The sequence below is a fragment of the Podarcis vaucheri genome (assembly GCF_965113315.1).
Source record: "Podarcis vaucheri genome assembly, chromosome: 11".
In the NCBI taxonomy this organism is placed as follows: Eukaryota; Metazoa; Chordata; class Lepidosauria; order Squamata; family Lacertidae; genus Podarcis; species Podarcis vaucheri.
Genome location: NC_138749.1, coordinates 45,712,853 through 45,722,070, shown reverse-complemented (window position 1 = coordinate 45,722,070; position 9,218 = coordinate 45,712,853). Strand labels below are relative to the sequence as shown.

At 50.0% G+C, this 9,218-nt stretch overlaps 1 protein-coding gene across 6 annotated transcripts in view; it reads left to right on the top strand.

Moving 5' to 3' along the window:
• The first annotated feature begins 2,742 nt into the window (after positions 1-2,742).
• SEMA6A (semaphorin 6A) overlaps positions 2,743-9,218 on the top strand; it is a 183,339-nt gene continuing 176,863 nt past the window's right edge. For 5 of the 6 annotated variants that reach the window (XM_082191552.1, XM_082191549.1, XM_082191551.1 and 2 more), the window contains exon 1: positions 2,744-3,502. The gene's annotated coding sequence lies outside the window, so the exon portion shown is untranslated. Of the gene's footprint in view, positions 3,503-9,218 lie in introns of all 6 variants that reach the window. The other variant, XM_082191550.1, reaches the window with a different exon arrangement.

Sequence of the window (9,218 nt, the reverse complement as noted above, 5' to 3'; positions counted from 1 at the left end):
CTTCCTGGCCAATTAAACACCCAGAATATCAAGGCTTGGCCAATAAAATCTATATACCATCAGTGCACGAACGTTTCCTTGTCTTTCTTTCTTTCTTTCTTTCTTTCTTTCTTTCTTTCTTCAATTTAAAAGGTGTTTGCAAGTCCTTGCCCTCTCTCTTCAACTCCACGGATCTGGGAAACAGTGAGAGGGAAAGTTTTATTCATATTAAAAGAAGAATAAGGGGGGGGGAAACCACCTCCCCTAACTTTCCAAAAAGTCAGTGTGTCTAACATTCAGATATAGCCACCGAGCAAACAAGACAGCTTAATTGTTTGCTTCTCTAAGGGAAGGAGCTAAACCCGGAATTAATTTGGCTCAGCTTGTGAAGCAATCCGTTTGCTCTGCTTAATTCTGGCAATTAAAGAAGTTTTCTCAGACACAATTAACATGTAAATCAGCCGCGGAATGAGGGGTGCGCGGAAGGGATGCGGGGGGCAGGCTGGGGGGAAACAAGGAGTAAGCTAAGGCGATTGGCCGCGTGGGGGGGGGGCGAGACTCCTTCCCCGTGCACTGCGCCGCCTTGGCCGCTGGGGGCGCTGGTGGCCCTCTCCTAGTTATCTAAGTAGCAGCATTAGGATTAGCGGCAGCCAGTCGCTTTCCCAGGCGGGAGGGGCCTGGGAAGCAGGAGGATTAATTTATTAGCGCTGCTACTGCTCTTCCCTGGGCTGATTGGCTCCGAGACAGGGACGGATTAACCCAGCCAGTAGCTCTCGGGTTGGGATTTGGGGGAAAGGGAGGGCGGGAGAGGAAGAAAGGCGAGCGGATGGGAAGGACCGTGCCAAAGATCTCCCCCGAGGAGCATCGCAACGCGCTGCCCAGCCCGGGGGATGTCCGATTAGCATTCTCCGCGCACGCCGCTCCAGCAATTTATTTGTTTTCGCCCGGAGCCCTGGAAACTCGAGCAAAGCGGGACGGGCGCGCAGGTTGCATGCGAGAGCATGCGCGCATCCCGAGGAGGGACCGGGCTCGTCTCCGCACCCGCTGCAAGGCGCCTAGGTTTTAGGAGGGTTTGGTCAGAGGCGGGGAACTGGGCCAATGCCCAGTTGCAGCCGGAGCCCTGTTACCTTAACGGGCCCGATCCTGTTACCCAAAAACAAGGAGTGGTGATAGCGCGCTGTTCTTGCAACGCTTTGGAGTGGGATCGCGGTGGGCGACCAAACTTTTCGTAAGTTTGATCAGCCCTTGCTCCGCTGTGACTTTCTTCTTTAGAAAAGGGGGGAAAGGGAAAAAACTTTACTGGTGAAGCGTCCCCTTCTGGCCAAAGAGACGAACAGCAAGAAGCGAATCCCCAGCTGTTACACGACTCCTCTCCCTTGGCTATAGACCCCTAGCCGTTACGCAGAAGGGAAATACTGTGCGCGCTGTAAAACTCAGAGCCATTCGGGGAGGCGTGCTGGCTTAAAGATCGCCGGCCCCGCCTGGCATTTCGGCTGCTGCGGTGCCGTCTCCCGGTAACGCTCCCTTTTCTTTCGTACACAGGCACACATGGGCCCGCTTTATTAATTCCTTCCCCATTTTTTCTTTTCTCCAGGGCTACAAAAAGAATCCATATTATGCAGTCCTCCTTCTTTCCACGCGCCCCCCCCCCCCCAGCAAAGCTATGTTGGTCTCCTCTTTCGCCGTCATTACGGGCAGAATCCGTGGAAGTTTGATCCGAATCATAAAAACTAAATAAACTACAGGGCGATTAGACAAGGGCAGCTGGACTGTCAAGTCAACTTAAATGGCTTGGTCTCACAAGGTGTCACAAGACGCTTGCTAATTTTGCTGCTTAGGAAAGGACACTAAGGTTGGGGAAGAAAGAGAAACGACTTTTTTTGCTAACTTTGGGCATGGTTCCCATATCTATCCACCTATATATTTTAACACAGGCATTGTTTTTTTTTTCCTTTGCCAAGATAAAGTTCGAGGAAGAAGGAATATGGGTACAACGTCGAGGTAGATCCCCAATAGTTTGTTTTTAAACACACACATAAGCTTTCCATATTGGAAAAACTAAAATCTCCTTATTGTGGGTAAGTCCAAAATGGTCAGATCAGAATATAGACGAGAGGTGGCTTTGGTTTGAAGTCCTGCCCCCATTATTGATTAGAGTGCAGCTGTTGTCAATGGGGACATTAGCGCGTTTGTGTGGGTGAAAGATTCTGGAAGTAGCTTGCAACCCTCTTTAAAAAAAACTTATGCTAGGCTCGTTCCAAAAGATTATTCTTAAATTGTGAGCAGAGTTCCTTTTGCGCACGCCTTCCGCTGGCAACGCTTTGTTGCAGTGGGAAAATCATCCCCGGTATCGCCGTTTGAATAAGGAGGACTTAACACATCGCTTTAAAGTTTAAACTTTTCAATTTTTAAAAAATCGATGAACAAATCCTTTCTCGCAGCTCGTCTCTGGTAGTGTTCCTTCGCAGGCTTTCTTCCTCCTCTTCTTTTCAAACAAATCTCTTTTTTTATTTAATTAGGCAGAAGAAACTTTCTCCATGTTCCCGGGTTTCCCATCAGAATCCCCATCAGTTACACCGAATGTATGCACAGAAGAGAGCGCGGAATAAAGGGAGGGCTCCCGATTTCTCTTTTTTCTGTGGGTGTGTTGGCACTTTGCCCGCACCCACCCACCCTTCCCCCATTCCCTCCTCGCCCCCCCCCCACCAAAAAAACCCACACACACATTCATGGGCTGGCTGTTTGAGAAGTGGGCGAAGGTGGATGTCATGCTCGGGGCAGTCCGTTTCCGCGGAATCCAGCCCGGGATTTGACTCCACCTCCAGCCAAGCTGCTTCCCAGTGACAGAAGAGTTGGGACGGAGACTCGCAGTGGGAAGAGAGGCAGGGCGCGGGGAGATCGGGAGAGAAAGAGAGAGAGAGCGAGAGAGGCTGCTGCGAAGTCCTCCCCAAACACACACTTCAATGACCAGGCGAGCTGGGGCGAAGCGCGCTCTCCTGCCGGGGCACAAGCAGCAGCTCTGCCTGCCGACGAGGAGTTCCCCCCAAGACGCCTCGCCCGCCCGCCGGGAGCACTTTTTCGGAGGGGCAGCGCAAGACCCTGAAAGGACTTCTCCTCTCCCACGACCCGTCGGAAGGGGACTTACTGGAGTGGCAGCGCGAGTGGCCTCGGGAAGAGGAGTAACCGGAGCTCTTTGATTTCCCCCTCCCCACACCCAACCCTTTCCCCCTTTTCCCCCCACCCTCCGTGGAGATGGACACATCGCAGCCCCCAAAGTCGAAATATTGAATCTTTCCCACCCCACCACCCAAAACCTCAACACGCCGCCGCCCCACGCGCGCACACAATACACACACACACGCCCCGCTCCCCCTAGGACGCACGCCGGTAATAATGACAAAGGATTGCAAAGGCGAGAGTGGATCGAGTTTCGCGGAGCGATCCCCTTAAATGGATTACTAAATGGGACACTCCATCAGCTAGTCCTGTCCTCGTAAGCCTCCCAGATACATGCACCGACGAGGTACGTGAACTCCTTTTTCCGCTCTCTTCTCTCCCCCCCCCCATCCCCATGCACTGCGCTGCTGCTTCTCTGCGCTCCGGGATATGCACGAGGGCATTGTTCCGGGCTGCGTTTGCAAGCGCGGGGAGCTTGCAGCGCCAGGTCCTGCAGGACAGCAGAAGGATGGTGAAGCGGCGGCGGCTGCAGAGCCAGGAGACGGCGAGGACTGCTCGGGCACGCTCCATGCTGGAGCCACTTTCTCTCCCCTGACCCGGGTCCGTGTTAGTGTGTGTGTGTGTGTGTGTGCACGCGCGCAGCACAGTTTCCCGGGGAGGGGAGAACGCCTGATTTCTCTTGCCCTGCTCTTAATCTTGCACGAACTGGGCGCGTTTGTTTTGTTGCAAAAGCGCCCTCCCTCCGCCCTCGCTTCCGCGGTTCGGGGACACTTTGCCCGGGAGCTGCCCGCTTGCTTGGCCGCCGCGGGGAGGGGCGGCTGCCGGGCTGTGAAGCCGCGCCACACACACACACACCCCCCGCCTCGGGGGCAGGCAGTGCAGCCGCGCCGCTCCGAGCCCGGCTTTTCCCCGTCGCTCCGCACGAGGCTTCCTTGGGGGGCGAGCGGGATGGGCGTGGAGCCTTTGTTTCGGAGACAATGTGACGGCGGAGGAGAAGCGGCGGCGAGCGGCGAGGGCAGGTGGGCTGGCGGAGCCGTCGGGCCAGGAGGGAAACTTGGGGCTGAGGGAGAGGCGGACCCCCCTGTCCCCCCACCCCACCCCCGAGCTCGCCTTCCCCTGCCGGGGCCAACGCCTCTCCTCCGCCCTCGGCGCAGTGACCGGTGCCCACCCTGGTCCCTTGGCGGGGGGGGGGAGCAGCGTGTGTGACGGCGCCGCCCGTCTCCGGCTTTGTTTGCGAGATTGGGGACGGGGCTTGGCGCGGGCGGAGGGCTGCTGCTGCTCCTCTCTCTTCCCCCTGTTGCACCCCGCGGTTGAGGGGAGGGGCAGCTGTCGAGTCGGCTTCTCTCTGGAGAACTGACGGGAGAAAGCGAAGGAGGAGAGGCGTTTGGGGTCTGGGGGGAGAGCGGAGCCGCGCAGGGCAAGGTTCCTGTCGCCGTTGCTCCCTTTTTTTCTGGGGGGGGGGAGAGGAGCAGGAGTGGCGCGCTCGCGGGTTCCTCTCTCTCGCCTCAAGTCCCTCCTGCAGCCTCCGCGGAAGGGAGGAGTTAATAACGGGGCTCCTTCCCTTTCTCTTGCCGCTTGTGTGTGTGCAGGCAACTCCTGGGGGGCCTCTGCTCCCTCCCCCAAATGCAATATCTGAGGGGGCCGCCGCCTCCCCAAGTTGATGGGCATCGCCATGCAAACATGTCTTGTGATCAATTATGCGGGGCGAAGCCAAACTGCCCCCCCCCCAATATTTTATTTAAGTTGGCACCCGTGTGGTTTTCTGTGTGCACACCTCCTTCACCCCCTTATGGGTGTCCCTTGACCACCGAAAGCATGGGAGATTTCTCTAGACCTAGAAGTGGAGAGGACAATGGGGCTTACATGACACCTTGGAGGGGAACTTAGGAAGGTGTAGCTGAAGGTTTCTTGCCCTTTGCTCTGGGCAAAAGAGGGGAGAGGACTCTCCCGTGTGATCCTGCACAGGTAATAATGCACATTACCTGAGGGGGAATGCTAGGGAAGGGGAAAGGGAAGCGCCAGGCAACGTGGTCCCTTGCAAAACAGAACTCCTTGTGCTATTAAGTCCTTTGTATATTATAGTATTGGGAGACTGACCAGTTCCTGGGGTGACATGTTAATAAGTTATTGTGATGCATATTGTGAAGCCACGGGCACTTCTGTGCATACCACCCTCTGCTTGGCTAGCAGGGATTAATTTGAGCCAGGGATTAGCTGACAAACCCTTTTTCAACGTATTACTTTCTGTAATAGTGAAGGGGTGTGCCTTTGAGCATGTGCGGAGTGTCTTTGCCTCGCCACTTTAATAACCACAGCCAGCTCCCCTATTTGGGGTTAAGGGAATAGGATTTGGGGGGAACACAGTAGTACAGTTTCTATGCAGCCCCCCGAAACCAAGTACCAACTATCACTGCCCCCCAAACATCATGTTTCAGTTGTTCTCCCCTAACTTCCCTTTGACACTAGGGAATGGTGTGAACGTGGAAAGTCCTTGGGCAGAAATTTTTGTTCCCTCAAAACTGCTGACTGGATGAAGATAATGCCCACAGACTGGAGAAGAAAGGAGTCAATGGGAGTTCTCCGCTCACTGGGGAAGGAGGTGCAGCTCATGGGAAGCTGATAGGCCCCCTCCCAGCACTGCCCAGACTTCTTTGGAATAATAATAAAAAAAGAGGTCAGTGGGAGATTCTCTCAGTATTACCACCTTAAGCCAGCCCAGCAACTGAAGGGAGAGCAGAGGCTGTTGGCTGGTGCTGGTGGTGTGTTAGCTGTTAAGGTGTGCTGGCTACATGAGCCTGGAAAGCTCTGGGCTGAGAGTAATGTGCATTAAGTGCTCTGGCTGTGAATTTGCATGAGTGAAAGTGGGAAGCCTCCAAATCCCCATGTGTTGTTTTCCCTGCCTGCTGGTCTGTTGGAGAAGTGGAGCAGAACTGAGGCAGCTCAGGGGAGTTGTGGGGGGGGGGGGAGGCTGGGAACTGCTGGCTGCTGGCTTCGTTTCCCTGGAGCATCATTCGGCAGAACAGCTCGCAGCAATCTAGGCAAAGGGTTCTGGATCCAGACCCTGGGAAATCCAGTTTGGGTATTGTCAGGTTCCAGGAACTATTGCTGGAACAAGTTTCAAGGTTTTCTTAGAGAAGGGGGGCGGGGACTTGCAGAGATGATGGCTGGTTCACACAGTGTTTTGTCTTGCAGAAGTTTCATGGAAAGAGAAGTGAAAATCCGCTTGGTTGTGGTGACTGAAAAGCAGAGTTCAAGGCTGAATGTAAAAATAAATAAATCACAATCTCTCTTGAGTTTTCATTCAGTGCTGTGGTTTATGGATATAGTTATCTGGGACCAGTGAATTTCTATAGCTGGCTTCGTTGTGCAATGCTTATTGTTTTCTTAGCATTTGTGTTCCTAAACCCTGTATGCATATTTTTGTATATCAGCTCCCATTTTTGTGAAGGAAACTATTATTTCCCCAGGAGTGGGTTCTTATAAATATAATTGAAAACCTGTAGATTTAAGATTGTTCAAATAGGAAACAATCAGTTCGGTTTGTTTGTGATGGGAATATTTTGTCATCCACAACACAATGGAAGTTAAATCGTCATGAATGCATCAAGCAATTTCTATTAAACCGAAGTTACCAACACACATCATAATTCAGAACCAAGGTTAATTATTAACCTAACATTAAATAAAAGTGGCAGAATTCTGTCTCCAACTATTGTTCTTTTATATTCTACTATTTTTGTGAAAGACAATGTTGTTTTTGTATTGTGACCTTTGTTTTAAAAAGCAGACGAACCAGTTGAGACTGTTGGAATGTCACGTTTTTGGTCTTGATTCTGCCATCCTTGTTTCCTGGACTTACTGCTTTTCTAGGAATATATTTCCGTAGGGTAGAGGGAGGTGCTTTAAGAAAGCTTGCAGGATGGCTCTGTTGATACCTAGAAATATTACTTTCCAAAACCCCACAGAGTTTGTAGTTTTTTTCTGCTTTAATTAACTGCTCCACAGAGCATATCCTATCCATGTGTACTCGGAAGAAAGATCTACTGAGTTCAGTGGGACTCTCAGGCTGCAATTCTAAAAACACCATGGAAGCAAGTCCCATGGAAATCAATAAGGTTTACTTATGAGTAGATATGCATAGGATTGCATTGTGTCGCTTCACAATGTTTACTGAAAAAGTGGAGAATAGGGAAGAACTAGGCTCTTTAGACCTTTATTTTTAAGTAACAACTGCATATATTGTTCAGTGCATGAGATGACTGGGACTTTTCTTTAAGTGAAAGTACACTGCCAGGATATTTCTCTATGTGATATAATTTCTCATGGTATTGGCATGATCCCATTTAAACACTGATAGTTTATAAAACTTAATCTGGATCTTCCGGACAACTATATATAGGCCTTCGTCCTTTCTTACTTGGGAAAATCTACTGACTTTAATAAGAGCTTAACATAAGGAGGAACTGAAAACTGGTACATGCTGTCTGCAAATGCTGAAACACTGTATAGAGGGGAGGGGAGGGGAGTGGCTGCAGGGAATACAATAGATAGGAGATGGTTGGTTTGTTCGTTTGCTTTATACAAAAAGTCAAAGATGATCTGAACCATGAGTAAAAAGAATCCAATTTTCACATATGTTCCCCATACTTTCCATTAGTTAACATCATAGTGCTTATTTTTCTGATAATTAAAGAGACCTACTTCATGTGCTAAACCAAGCTTCCTGAAAGGGAAAGTAACTGGGCACTCAAATGGATAAAGGACACTTCTACTTAACATCTCCAGCTATTTCATGGTAACAAAAGCAGATGCTAGAGCCATAGCCCTTTTCCACAGGTTGTAATTTGAGGAGTGAAGCTAGTGCAGCTGGAGTCTGGAAAAAGGGGCAGCAGGGGTTAAGGGCAAGGAACTGCTTTCATTGATAAAAAAGAGAGCAAATTAATGATCTGTGATAAATCCAAAATAGAACTGTGCTCGTTAAAAGGAAGTCGGCAGTTGTAAACTTGTTTGTGTGCTTGTTTGGTAAAGGAAAGGGGAGATTTGTCACCTCCACAAGAGCAAGAAGAACTAAACATAAATGCATATGAAAGGCGCTCACATGGTTTAAGGCAATAAAGGCATAAAAGGATTAAATTGACCTCACCTAACAAATGCATTGCATCTTTGCTTATTTGCAAGAATACATTGCTGTGCTATCTAGAGGAATGTCCGGTGTGTTCTGTAGAAATCTATCACTCATTAACCTGACAGGTTACAGACCAAGAGCAGTTAGACACTGGGATTTCAAGTGCACTCACCGTTTTAAATTCTTGAGGCGGATTATATGCTGTTAGAGGGAGGAGAACATGGCATAGGAACAAAAGTGGTGCCTTTATTACCTCTTTTTCTACATGACATAATTGAATATCTCAAAGACCAAAACAGATGGGATTATTCAACAAAGTTAATTTGGTTGAAATAAGACAAAATCTGCACAATTTAGGGCTTCAATAAATGCATTCATATACAGTCTTACCTTGGATCTCAAACACCTTGACTCCCGAACAATCGAGACCTGGAAATGAGTGTTCTGGTTTTTTAACGTTCTTTTGGAAGCCAAACATCCGACGGGGTTTCTGCGGCTTCTGATTGGCTACAGGAGCGTCCTGCAGCCAATAATAAGCTGTGCTTTGGTTTTCAAACGTTTTGGAAGTCGAATTAAATTCCAGAACAGATTCCATTCTACTTCCAAGGTAGAAACAATGGGGAACCTGTTGCCTTTCAAATAACTTGCATCATCCTTGACTGTAGGCCGGTCCAGCAACACCAGGAGGACCATAGGTTCCTCATCCCTGACATATGTTGAGTCAGAGAATGCTGATATTTAGTGGATCATATCATGGAGAAGAAGAAGAAGAAGAGTTTGGATTTGATATCCCGCCTTTCACTCCCCTTCAGGAGTCTCAAAGCGGCTAACATTCTCCTTTCCCTTCCTCCCCCACAACAAACACTCTGTGAGGTGAGTGGGGCTGAGAGACTTCAAAGAAGTGTGACTGGCCCAAGGTCACCCAGCAGCTGCATGT